The sequence below is a fragment of the Mus caroli genome, chromosome 9 (assembly GCF_900094665.2).
Source record: "Mus caroli chromosome 9, CAROLI_EIJ_v1.1, whole genome shotgun sequence".
Lineage (NCBI taxonomy): Eukaryota > Metazoa > Chordata > Mammalia > Rodentia > Muridae > Mus > Mus caroli.
Window position 1 is genome coordinate 90,710,468 of NC_034578.1, and position 12,993 is coordinate 90,723,460.

General features: G+C 43.5%; 1 protein-coding gene across 1 annotated transcript in view; it reads left to right on the plus strand.

Annotated features, from left to right (window-relative positions):
• LOC110302412 (sodium/hydrogen exchanger 9) overlaps positions 1 to 12,993 on the plus strand; it is a 208,703-nt gene that overhangs the window by 69,845 nt on the left and 125,865 nt on the right. The window lies entirely within an intron of this gene.

A 12,993-nucleotide genomic window follows, 5' to 3' on the forward strand; every position in this document is an offset into this window, starting at 1 on the left:
ACTAAAAAGACTCCCAGAGCAACTGGAGTGAATCCAGCACCATAGACCCAACCCTTTTCTGTGCGTAGTTTGTTTCTTCTGGAGCCTTGCGCACATGGGGTGTGTCTGCACCCTTGTCTGTTGGATGTATACGTTGTCTATTGAATGATTTGCTTCCCCAACTAAATATCAAATTCTTGGGAGGCAAGGGAAGTCTTTGTCATCCTTGTCTTTTACATAACAGCACAATACATCCCTAAAAATTTACTTGTTACCTGGATGGACAGATGCATAGGACAGATAATTCATCCTTAGTGGTGATTGGAAGGGGTTAAAAAGGGAAAGAGAGGCCAGTTAAGAGCTAAATGGGACATACTATACATTTCCATAGCAAATAGTTTAGATAGAAGTTTTTAGAAACATTAGAGAAGCTTATGGGTACCAGGCATGGAGTTCAGAGAAAGACTGCCTGGGGTGAGTCCTCCCTCTGGTCCTTAACTTCTGTGGAACACTCAGCAAGCCACTTAAGCTAACTGTTCGATGAGGTAGTTATAAAAAAAATTGATGCAGTCATAAATGTGAATTGCCTACTATATTATCTGGCACACAGTAGGTACTTTGCAAGTACAGCATTACCTTCCGTACTTACTGCCAAATAGGAAGATCCCAATGAGGTGATGAAAAGAAAATATAGTGCCCAAAGCCACACAAATGAAGAAAATGTCTTCTCTGTCCAAAGCATCCCACAAATTAAATTACCATAAACTGGCAATTTACNCATGTAGTCCTAAGGGATCNGCCACAGAAATGAAAATGAAGCTGCCACAAGGTGAGAACTCAAATACACTTCCCTTCATCGTTAACACAGTGTGTAATGAGAAAATCAGCACAGTCACTGGGTGTGAAAGCAGACTCTGGCTCTCCTCGTGCAGATCCCTTAAGTAAGGGCTATCAGAAGAAGTCATTCCGGGCCTTCCCCCTGCCAAACTTAGGCAGCTGGGGGTGGAAAGAAGTTCCCACTATCAAGCCTGTTTGCACTTTACATTCATTGTCTCAAGACTTAAATTGTCGGCAGATTACACAGCAGGCTNTCTACATTTGTCTAGCAGGTTCATTTTCCCTCTTAGACATCTAAATCCATCCTTGTCTATCCTTCACAGACCTTCCTGGGTGTCTTTCCTAACTTCCCCACCAGCTCAGAACAAGCCCTCAAATACAAGCCCTCACTAGCCCTGCCACCCAGTTTTAGTTGCCCATGCCTCTTCCTCCCAATATATTCAAGAATGAATTTACTTTAGAAATAAGTGTTCTGGTCTGCACATCTGTCCCTCTGCTCCAAGAGCTGCCTTGGGTCTCCTGATGATAAGATTGAGAATAATAATAAAAAAATAATAATAAAAATAATAAAAAAATAATAAAAAAATAATAATAAAAAAGGCCAATTCTATTTAGCATATCATATATATATATGTGTGTGTATATATATGTATGCATGTATATATATATATATGTATACATATATATATATATATATATATATGCAAGGAAACTAAATTATTAGCCATGGGCCACAGTACTAGGAGGGACTGAATCAGTTCTCCTCCCCAAAGGCTGAGCTCTTTACCTCACCCCCACCCCACCCCACCCCCCAAGCCTCACCATGAGATGAAGACTGTAGAGCAGATGAGAAAAAGAGAGTCATAAAGCCGTCTGCATCCTAAAGAGACCCCCATCTGGGTCTACTTTTTTTCTTGAGGGAATGAGTGGAAATCGGAAGCTCCACAGAGCATAGGACAGGGCTCATTCAAAATTGAGAGACCCACAACCCTAACATTCTTCCTCTGATATTTCTTCCCATTGTCCCAGCATTTGTGACACNGGATCAAATGAGATGATTCCTCCAGATACAGTAGCTCTCTGGGCCTTGAAGGTTGTTCTTGCATATGTTGGTGGTCAACTGGAGTGGCCACAGCAAAACACCATAGCCAGGGTAATCCTAATCATGGACCACTTACCACTTTTATCTTATAGGTCCGAAGACTGGGAAGACCAGGATCTCACTCCTAGGGGTGGAGCGGATAGCCACCTTCTCTCTGTACCTTCTCATGGCCTTCCCATCCCCCTATGCACACAGGCGATTGGAGTAAAAGCTTCTTCTCTTCCTCCTATTATAATGAAACCAGTCCAGTTTGATCAGGACCCCTCCAATCTGGCCTCATTTACCCAAATTACCCCCTGAACAGCCTGTTTCCAAATGCAATCACNCTGGAGGTTCATCTTGAAGTTCAGACCATTACAATGTGTATTTCAGTGTGTTACTCCAGCTTGGGAAGAACTTCCTTCTCCTTCCTCCTCTTCCCCCTCCTCCTAGTCTTCCTCCTCTTCCTCTTCCTCTTCCTCCTCCAGAGTGTATTCCTTCCCCGAGCTTCAGATTCTGACCCTACTCACTCATATCTCCCATCCTTCAGCTCTCCCTTCCTTTCCTGTGTCACCATTACTTCCACTCAAATCAGACTGTGTGACAAACACCAGCATCCCAACATGTTCTCCTATGTATCACTTGACTGAACAGCCATCTCTTCTTTACCCCACCTAGCCTACTCTTCTCCAGCGAGACTGCAAGTCCCAGGCAATAGACACAAGCATGCTGGCTCTTTCCCCTTTAGCTTCTGTGAAGAAGTAGTGATTGGCAGCCTGTAGTGTGTTCTGATATGTCTATAGGTACACACTCAGGCACACACACATATATATTGCAGATAGATACTCAAATACATGTGTATAAATCACATGCATACATAAATAGAAAGACATACACACCTACACATATGCATACAGGGTGTGAGGGGATTGTAGGGGAAAAAATAGAATGTAGTTGGTATTATGTGAAAGCTGTATTAAAAAAAAAAGAGTTCAGGCTGAATCTTGCCTTTCTACTGAATATTGGCTCTTCTATTTTTCAAGCTCCTGCTCTACATCTGGCCCTGGGCAAGGCACTGGCCCTTGCTCTTAATGGTCCATTTAGAGCGACAAAGTACTTAGAGAGATTTTCTAACGGGACAATGATCTTTGCACCGAGTGGTAGAGTTATATTTTTTCCACCCTAGAAAGGTTTCTTGGAACATATTGGCACACTTTTACAATAAGCNTGCACACATATATACATATACAGAAGAGAGGGGCAACACAATATTGACTCTGTATTTATTAGTACTTTCAATATGACTTCCAGAGCAAGATTAGGAAAATGGCTCTATGAGCCCAGCAACTCCAAGAGATGCTAGAGACTGGGGCCCAGGCAGGAATAGTCAGAAGCCCTTTCTTCACTCATTCCTAGGGCAACAGGTCAAATTGGGAGCTTCTCTTTTTCCCCTCAGCTTAGGTCCTGCTGCTGCCCACTTTGAAAAGGCAGCCCTGTCCTCAAGGGTGATAGTTTAATGGGAAATGTCCCCCACAAGCCTGTATGTTGGAACACTTGATTCAAGTTTATGAAACTGTTTGAAGAGATTTTGAACCATGAGGGCAGGAGGCAAAGATGCTGAGGTAGTCACCAGAAGTGGGTCTTGAGGTAGATTCAGCTTTGCACCACTTCCAGTCTTATGCTTTCTGTTTCCTGATCCATGACAATATGAAAAAGTGTGTCACACATTCTGACCACCACAGGCTGAGTGTTCCAACTGGTCTGTCTTTCCTTCTGGGATGGACTGTGACTCATAAGCCAAGAGTTAGAAATAATATCTTCTTCCAAACAGCTCTGTCGGATACTTGGTCAAAATGGCAATATATATATATATATAAAACAAATCTTTCAAACATCCAACAGAATTGAGTCTTTCACCACGGTGTACCTTTCTGAACTACAGAAGNTGCCAGCACAGGTTTCTTCACAGTTCATGTCTTCCACCATCCACCTGGGCAGGTGCTTGAAAAGCGCAAACTCCTAGAGAAGTATTTACAAATCTTGTGTCTCGTGGAAAAGGAGCCTCTTAATCAGCTCAGTAGCTGTGGCCAACCAGAGGCCTGGCTATTCCAACCCAGTTCCTCATGGGGTGGGAGAAAGCAATAGGAAGAGCTTCCTGTAGAGGGAGTTTATAAACTCTTGGATGTCAAGGATATCAGTCTGTCATATGAAGGACCAGCTGAAGCTCTGTGGCCCTGCCTCCCACCTGTTGTAAGAAAAGCACAGGACTGGTCCAACAATGTCTGGTGCAATTGATTTCCCGTGTCAGTTCAACACTGAAAAGAGGAGGCATCCATTTTGTACGATGTTGTGGGAAGAAGTAAGAAGACAAGGGTAGAGAGTGTTGTATTGAGTGCCACCACGGAAAAACAAACAGGAGGGGGGTATGAGGAAGGAAAAAAAAAACCCAGTTGAGACTTCCTCATTGTAATAGGGTTCTCTAGAATCACAGAACTATATAGGGTAGTCTCTATATAGTAAAGGAATTTATTGATGACTTACAGTCTGCAGTCCAACTCCCAACAATGGTCAGTAGCAGCTGTGAATGGAAGTCCGTCCAAGGATCTGGCAGTAGCTCAGTCCCACATGGCAAGCAGGCAAAGGAGTCTTCCTTCTTCCAATGTCCTTATGTAGGTCTCCAGCATAAGGTATAGCCCAGATTAAAGGTGTGTACCACCACACCTTTAATCCCAGATGGCCTTGAACTCAGAGATCTTCCTGTCTTAATCTTCTGGAATCATAACCACTGTGCCTCAAGATCTCCATACCATAATCCAGGTCAGACACTTGTATCTCCCAGCCTTCAGATTAGGATCATTGGTGAGCATTCCAATTCTGGATTGTAGTTCACTCCAGATACAGGCAAGCTGACAACCAGGAATAGCCACTANCCTCATCTTCTAAAAGGTGGCATCTTAATTGTAGAATGACAAGGAGACTTCCATTTGCAGGGCATCTGTCCATAGTCACAGGGAAGGGGCAGCACAGCATGGCTTTGGAGAAAGGGAAGGAGTCCAGGATGGTGAGAAGCAGAGGCTAGAGCTTGCTCTGGTGGATCCAGCCTGAAAGAGGACTCATCTCAGAGGCATAGATGGTTTGCCCTGGGAAATGGGAAGTCACTGGGGGTGGTAAGGCCTCATGACATAAGGAAACACTGGAGACACTAGAGGATGCAGCAAGAAGAAACTCTGAGCTTTAAGGTTTCTTTCAGAGAGAAATGCATGTCCTTGTCCTCCGTNCTTTGGCCTTTTCCACTAAAGTCAGCAAAAGTGAGATTAGCTGCAGAATCTAAAGGACCCATAAGGGCCTTACAAGTTGAGGGGCATTAGGTTCCAAGGTAAACAGCAGCACCATCCTGGCCACAGAGAAGAAACACTCTTTCTCCTTGTAGTCGAAGTCTCCTCTCTTATGGGTCTGGAAGAACCTATCCATCTCTCTCCTTAGAAAGGGCCTCTTCTTTGAATTTGAAGAGGTCATACTCACTATGAGGGCTTTGTCGTGGCTGTTCTAGTCCACTCTGTTGAAAAGGGGCTCCATCAGCTCCCTAAGCAGAGGCCACCAACATGGCCTATTCACATTCTACCTACCTCTGCTCTGCCTGATTAAATACCCCAACTGGCCAAGCAGGGCAGGCATTAAAGATGCCCACAAAATTGATTGGAGAGTGGAAATTTACAATGATTCAGAGGGAGTCTGAAACCAGGAGAAATACCAGACTGAGCAANGAGAGCTGGCAGCTTCATTTATAGTTGAACTAGTGGAAAGAGAAAGAAGACATTAATAAAAGTAATTAAAACAAAGATTATAATTAGAGCACAGGAAAGGCTTTCTGGAACAAAGAATGATATTTCTGAATTTTAAAAAAAATCAGTAGACAAATTGAAAAAAAAAGAATATTCACTGCTGAGAATAGAGTTCATTTTCTAAAAGACTGAGTTTAAGAAATATCTGAAGACAAAAAGAAATTGCCTTCAAATGGAAATCATGTGCAAAAAGAAAAGGAATTTGAGATAAATTCAAAGAACAATTGCATTCACACCTGGCAAGCCAGAAAACAGGACATAAGAACATGCTGAGTGCTATAAGCAAACAATGAAACAATAAAAACATCCCCCAAGCTGAGAAATATTTGGTGTCGTAAAGAGTCAGACAATCTTAGACAAGATTAATTAATGAAAATTAGCCCTTTGGGAGAACTTTGGTGAGATGCTTAGATGTCAAAGATAGGCAGGGTATTAGTTTTCTGTTGCCATACTAACGACTCCTGAGATGATATTCAACCTATAAGCCGGGGATTGTTTGGGCTCATAGGTTTAGAATTAGCCATCTGTAACGCCTGGATGTGTTGTGTTGGGCCTGTGACAACACTGTGGTGGGAACATGTGGTTGAACAACATATGTGAAGTTAAAAAAGAGAAAAAGAAATGTCCAGGGCCTCTACAGCCCATTAGAGGATACTCCCAGTGACCTAGAGACTTCCTATTGGGTCAGGCAGGCTTCTTAAAGTTTTCATAACTTCTCAATAACACAGTCCTGANACCCAAGCCTTTTACAAATGCCCTTTGAGGCCCATTTCTGGTCCAAACTATGCAGGAAATGAGTTTAATTTTAATATGAAGACATGGTCACCTAAGAGACACAGCTCAGAGCACCATGCTTCTGGCTGTGCCCTGCTCACCCCAGATTTCTTAATGCTAGCACTGGGCAATAGCTGGCATCTCAAGATGACAATTNAAAAATGTATAGGTTTAATATAGACTGCTCCCAGGAAAGCCCAGTGGCAGCTGCAGAGTAAGAGAGGAGGCTCAGCCTGTCCACCCCTCTCCTCCACTGCATCTCAGAAGGACTACCATCCTCAGAGACTGGGCCCAGGATGAGTAGGTAGAGAGACCAGGATATCAGCATTTGGTCTTCATTATTCCGCTCAAATGCCCTACTTAGGAAATNATCGAGCCTCTCAAGAGATGTGTCCCTTAAGTATCTAAACACAGTCTCAGTGGTAGCTCAATGACTATTCAATACAACTTGAGTATTCTACTTCAATTTGTTTTCTTTTTCCTTGCCCTCTTCTGCACCCAAACAGCCAAGAATTCTAGCCACACAGCACCAAGAAAAAANAACAACAACAACAACAAAACCCTCAGAATTGTGGGTCAGGTCCTTAATATCAAGATAACTCTTTTAATCAAACCCAGGAATGACTGTTATGGCCTCTCTCCAAGTCATGTCTCTGTGCAGCTTCCAGGANAAGCAGCAAGCCAGTTATNACATGCACTAGGCAGGGAAAGGGAAGCACCAGAGTGGGAGCATGCTGGGAGCAGCATCTTCTAACTTGCACCTCTGCTTGAGTCATCTTGTTCTTTTATGCAGAAGATGGCTTTGCAGAGTAGAGTTGCTGATTCCTNTACCGCTAACTTCTTCTGTGTCCACACAGTCCACAGTAGGATGGGATGATGACTAAGTTGAAAATGCCCACCACTGGTATCTGATTTGAAATCAGCCTTTGTAGCATGCTGCTCGAGGGCTGTGAAACAAAGCCTGGGACACTGACCTTGTTCTAGATTCCCAGGAGTCTGTTGTTACCACATAGGGTTCTCAGGTTGGTCTTTCCTATCCCATCTCCTACATCTGAGAATGTTGCACAGTCTACCAGAAAGGAGCCTCCAAGTTCAAACCATGGAAGGTCAGGTATCTCTTTTTAGGGCTGCCACTATTCAGTCCAAAGAAATGTAAGGTCATCCGCCATCTGACAATTGAAGTCTGTGAGCTCTGCTTTGAGTTAATCAACTTGGAGGTAACTGAAGACGGGACGGGCTCTGGGGCCTGACCTCACATCCAAAGGAGCTCGATTCATACTCAGGGAAAATAAAGACCCTGGCATCCAAAGCAATTCACTGAGCTGGTGACATAATCACTAGAGAAAACTGGTGTCCCTGAGTGCAGGACGAACAAGCATCCTTTGCAGGACAAATTGTCAAATTGTATCAGGGCAGGAGTTCTTTTCTGTTTCTTTTTTTATGCAGATCTTTTATAAAGCCAACCCCTGTTTGACCTGGCTGGTGATTCTCATTAGCAGTCCAAATAAAATGACAGCAAAGTGGCCTGAATTTTCTTCTTCTTCTTCTTCTTCTTCTTCTTCTTCTTCTTCTTCTTCTTCTTCTTCTTCTTCTTCTTCTTCTTCTTCTTCTTCTTCTTCTTCTCTTTTTAAACTGTACTTCTCTTTGTAGAACCATTGAAAGCACCACTTTGGTGATTTAGGTGCAGTTTTTTTTCTCTCTTGTCTACATGACAAGATTATTCTCCTTTGTGGTACTTGTGTCTTGTCTGTGGGCTTTAGCAACTAAACTTTTAATAATGTTCCAGAGAAGGAAGGGGGTCTGAGGGGCTGACCTTCTGATAGAGAAGCACAGAACATTTGATCTAGAAGGTACCACCTGGCTCAGAAAAGACCCAAATACCTGAACACCATGTTCCAAGTAATGGCAATGAGGCTGTTTCTTAAAGAACAGGCTGCCACTGTATGTGGTTTTCACTTTAAAGCAGCAGCTCCTTTCTCACAGCTCCAGNCATGAATGAAAATACTTTGATCAAATTTCCCTTTCCTCTCTCATCTCTCTCCCACTACCTCTGAACCCTTTCTTTTTCCCACCCACTTCCGTGTCTTTTTCCTTTGTGTGTGTGTGTGTGTGTGTGTGTGTGTGTGTGTGTGTGTGTTTGTCCATCCCACTGTAGTTAATTAGGGTCACCTGCATGAACATGTGTGGGGATGGAGTGAGGTTTGTATTTACTTGAGTAAGGCCTTAGCAGTATCTATATCACTGAATACTACCCAGCAGCCATTAACTGCCCATAGCACCTCAAGGAAGGATGGGGCCCCACGACCCCCTCCCCCATCCATGATGAAATGTTGATGAGTCTAGTCTTGGACAGGTCTTCTGTGAGGGATCCCAGCTGGGGTGAGTTCATGAGTGCAGTGACTGTCGTGTCCAAAAACAGCCCTTCATACCCCTCCTCCCCAATGCCCTGCCTCCCATTTCTTCCTGCCTCTTCCACAGTTGTCTCTGATCTTTGGAGGGAGATGTCTGGCTTAAAGCTGAGTGCCCAGTGGTCACTTATCCTTAGCATTTTGACCAAGTACAAGCCTTTACACACCAATGGCCACATTTTGCCTGGCAGGTTGGTCATATGGCTCCCTGGTGTTTATAGCTGGGTAAGACTATTGATAGCTTTTTCTCTCCCAGCAGCCTGAATACCACTAGAAAAGCTAGCCAGCTGTAAAAGAACTTCCAACTCAATTCAAACTTTATTTCTCTACGTCCCAAAACCATGTATATGATGTCTTCTTAGATCAGGGTCTTCACATCTAGTCCTTTTGAGCAACCAAGAACAATTACAGTAGCCTATATCATCTGGGGAGCCCATATGGCCCCCCTAACCAATCATTCATAAAGAAGGATCCCACACCTGGCACTGGGATTTTTGTTTGATAACCTACGGCTTCTGAGAGCAGTGTTAACCACACATTCAAGGTACCCCCTTCGGATTCTTTTTCAATTCTATTTTTAATTAGCTTCTGTGATAGCAAGCTTCCATATGGGTGCTTCATACTTCCATTTGGGTTAAACATACGAACATGCCTTCTTCCCCTACTCCTGTCCTCACTAAACCTTACATGTCTGTGGGTCACAGTATTGCTATTGTCACCAGTATTGTTCCTGAACAGGACTCACAGACAGACTTTGCCATGTGTTGTCCTTCTCATTGCACACTACTACTCTGCCTTAATATAGAAACTGGGTCTTTAGCTTCAGTTCCCAGATAATCCAAACATAGGCCAGAGGCATACCCAGGACCTAAAATACAGATTCTCGAGACCTGCCAACAACTACTACTAAAGTTCCTCTCCTTTCTATGCACAGTTCATATGTTGGGGCTTTGATCCTGATGGGTTTGTAGAGAGGGGGCCTAAGAGCAGGGAATGGGGGTTAAATGGGGAGATAAGGACGGGGTTCTGATATAATAGGATTAATGTCCTCATAAGAGATATCTTAGAACTCTGAGTCTCTGGAAATAAGTATGAAGGAAAGAGCATGTGAGTGCACATACACACTCACACACACGGCAGCTCCAGGAACTGAGTTGGCCATCTTCTTCATCTTGGACTACCTAGACCCTAGAATTCTGATAGCAGCATTCTGTTACTTAAGCCATCTTATATGCTATGGCCTTTTGTTCTGACAACCAATTCTAATATATTTTCTGATCCAGATTATTTATGCTTATAAGACCCTCTGGGAATGATTTACATGTGGAAGTTCAAGAAGTCTTCTGCTTCCGTTGACCTTGACCTTAATTCAGCAAGCTTCGTGCTTGTTCTGACCACCATTTTTCAATGGGAAAAAAACAAACTTAAGCAGTGTCCACAATGTGGCTTTGTACTCTTTGGCTATGAAGGCCATCCTCGGTCTCAGTTTACCATTCTCTGAGTTAGAACCCCTGGGTGTAGTTAAGAGTGAAGAGGTAGCAAGATGTGGTAGTGCACAACTTTAATCCTAGCACTTTGGAGGCAGAGGCAGGTGGATTTCTGAGTTCGAGGCCAGCCTGGTCTACAGAGTGAGTTCTAGGACAGCCAGGACTATGTAGAGAGACCCTGTCCAAAAACAGACAAAAAAAATTGAAGAGCTGCTTTTAACATGCCCTGTGCATCTGGAAGACTAGAAGTTGCACTTGCTTTACAGGGAAGGCCTACAAGTGTGTCACCAGTGATCATATGGTTCAAAGTGACCTAAATGTATGGTTCTTTGAATAGTACCATATTCTGTCTTCCCCACAGCACACATTGGTATCTGATCTGTCTACTCAAGAGTCTATCACTTATGGGGTTTTGTTGTGTGGAGCAACACTTATGAAAGCCTTTCAAAACACCTTGGTATTTTCCAACGTCTAGAAGCTGATAGCTATGCTGTGTGTATTTGTGACCNCTCTCAAACTCACATTGAGACTTAATTCCAATGCAACAATATGCAATGATGGGTCTTTTGGAAGGTGACAAAAGTCGCAATAGCTTCAACCTCCTGAATGGAGCTGTAGTTCAATTATAAAAAGGCTTTGGATAGTAAATTGATCCTTCTGTTCTTCTATCACATGAAGCCACAACATCTGTATCCTCTGATGGATGTGTTGCATCCCTCAAAGGAGGTTCCTTCTAGCATCAGAGAGCAGCCCTCTCCCAACAGCCTGTTACTACCTTGGCCAAGCACAGCAAAACTCAAGACCTGTGTAAAATAAGTCTGCTTCTAATAAATCATTTAAGTTGTGGAATTTTGTTATAGAAACACATGCTATGACTGTGATAATGATAAATCAAAGCTTCTCTCTCCCTCTTTGGTATCAATAATAGTTGGTAAGAAAGTAAGTATGACCAGACTATGAGTAATAGGTGAATGTGTAATAATCTCCAAAAGATACTTACAAGTAGCAGTGGACATCGGACAGAGGATGGCCAGACAAGAAATACCTGATTAGATGGCCTGGTGCCAGAAAAGTGCAATGCTTATTCTAGAGTGGTAGAAATGGGTTCTACCCTCACGGAGGGAAGTCAGAGCAAGCTCAGTCGGGTCTACCTAGCTGGGGATAGTGAGTGCAGATAGTGAATCTGCAGTGAGCATTCTGATCCCCATAGCTTGGGTTTTAGTTTAAACTCCAGTTGGAACATTTCATCTTAGAATTCCCAAGGCTAGACATTTTTTCTTATGCTACTGTCTAACTTTTACATATTGCCTAATCCTTCTCCAAGAGAGGTACAGAGAGGCCTTGTGCCCACTGGACAGTTTTCTGTGTTTTCCATGACTGTTATAAAATATGCCTTACTGCAATGCAGAAGGTAGAGCTGAGTGAGTGTAGCCCTTTCTCTCCTCATCTATAAGGTCCAAGGGAACGTGAATGTCCCCTGAGGTAGCCATACCTTCTTTGTCATCACAGCTCTGTGTTTTTGTGAGGCACAGAGAGCAGAAGAGCATTCCCTACTGTGGCATTCAGTTTTCTTTAGGTAATGAAGTTGTCAGCAGAGAAAATCCAGGAATCCATCAGATACCTTGTGTCTTTCAAAAAAGCTTATGTTTTCAACAAATATCTGAGGCACAAAACATTCCAAATGAGTGCTTGTCTGATCTCTGTCAGTTTGTGCTCATTCTTCAGAAAGTCCATCAGCNGGGCTTGAGGGTTTACGCCTGTAATCCCAGCTCTAGGAAGGCCAGATTCCGATGGTCACTTAGAGTTCAAGGCTTTCTTGGTGCAACATAGTGAATTCCAGTTTAGCCCAGGCCACAGAGTGAGACCCTCTCTCAAAACTAAACATACACACGAAAACACACACACGCACACAAACACACAAATGCACACACACACATGCACAAAACACACGTGGGAGCTCACACACACACAAATGTAAAGCAGAGATTGGGTCTGACCATGTTATCCATGTATCATTACTGTCCATATTTTTCCACTAAGATTTGTTTCACTTCCTCATTGTCTGCCTCTCGTGTCCACACACTTTTGCACATGACTGCTTGTCCTCTGACNCGAAGCCAGGTCTACCCATGTCCACTAGCCACAGTCCAGTGATTCCCTCCCTTGCTGCTGAAGGGCAAAGGGAGAAGCAAACTCAGTGAGTACCTGTAGCTTTCTGGTCACCGTGTGTTGCTGAAGCTGCATCAGGGTGTACGAGACTGTCTCTGCAGACCAGGCTCTGTCACTCTATAGACACAGAAAGTAGGATTCCTGAAACCAGCAGCTTCTGTCCACNACCACACAATTAAAAACCATTGGGCCACAACTCAAATGGAAGTGATCCTGGTTCCAAAACNACCCAAGGCATTCTGCACNTGTAGTNAGTCTGTCTATGAGTAACATGCTGAACTCNAGAGTGTTTGCANCACCTTTGTCAATAGGGCAGCACACTAAATCCAAGCATGTCCCCGGCTGTGCTATGAGTTCAAGTTCTACATTAGCGTTTAACTTTAGTGTAATGAAAAAGTCACCACTTAGTTCCAGTG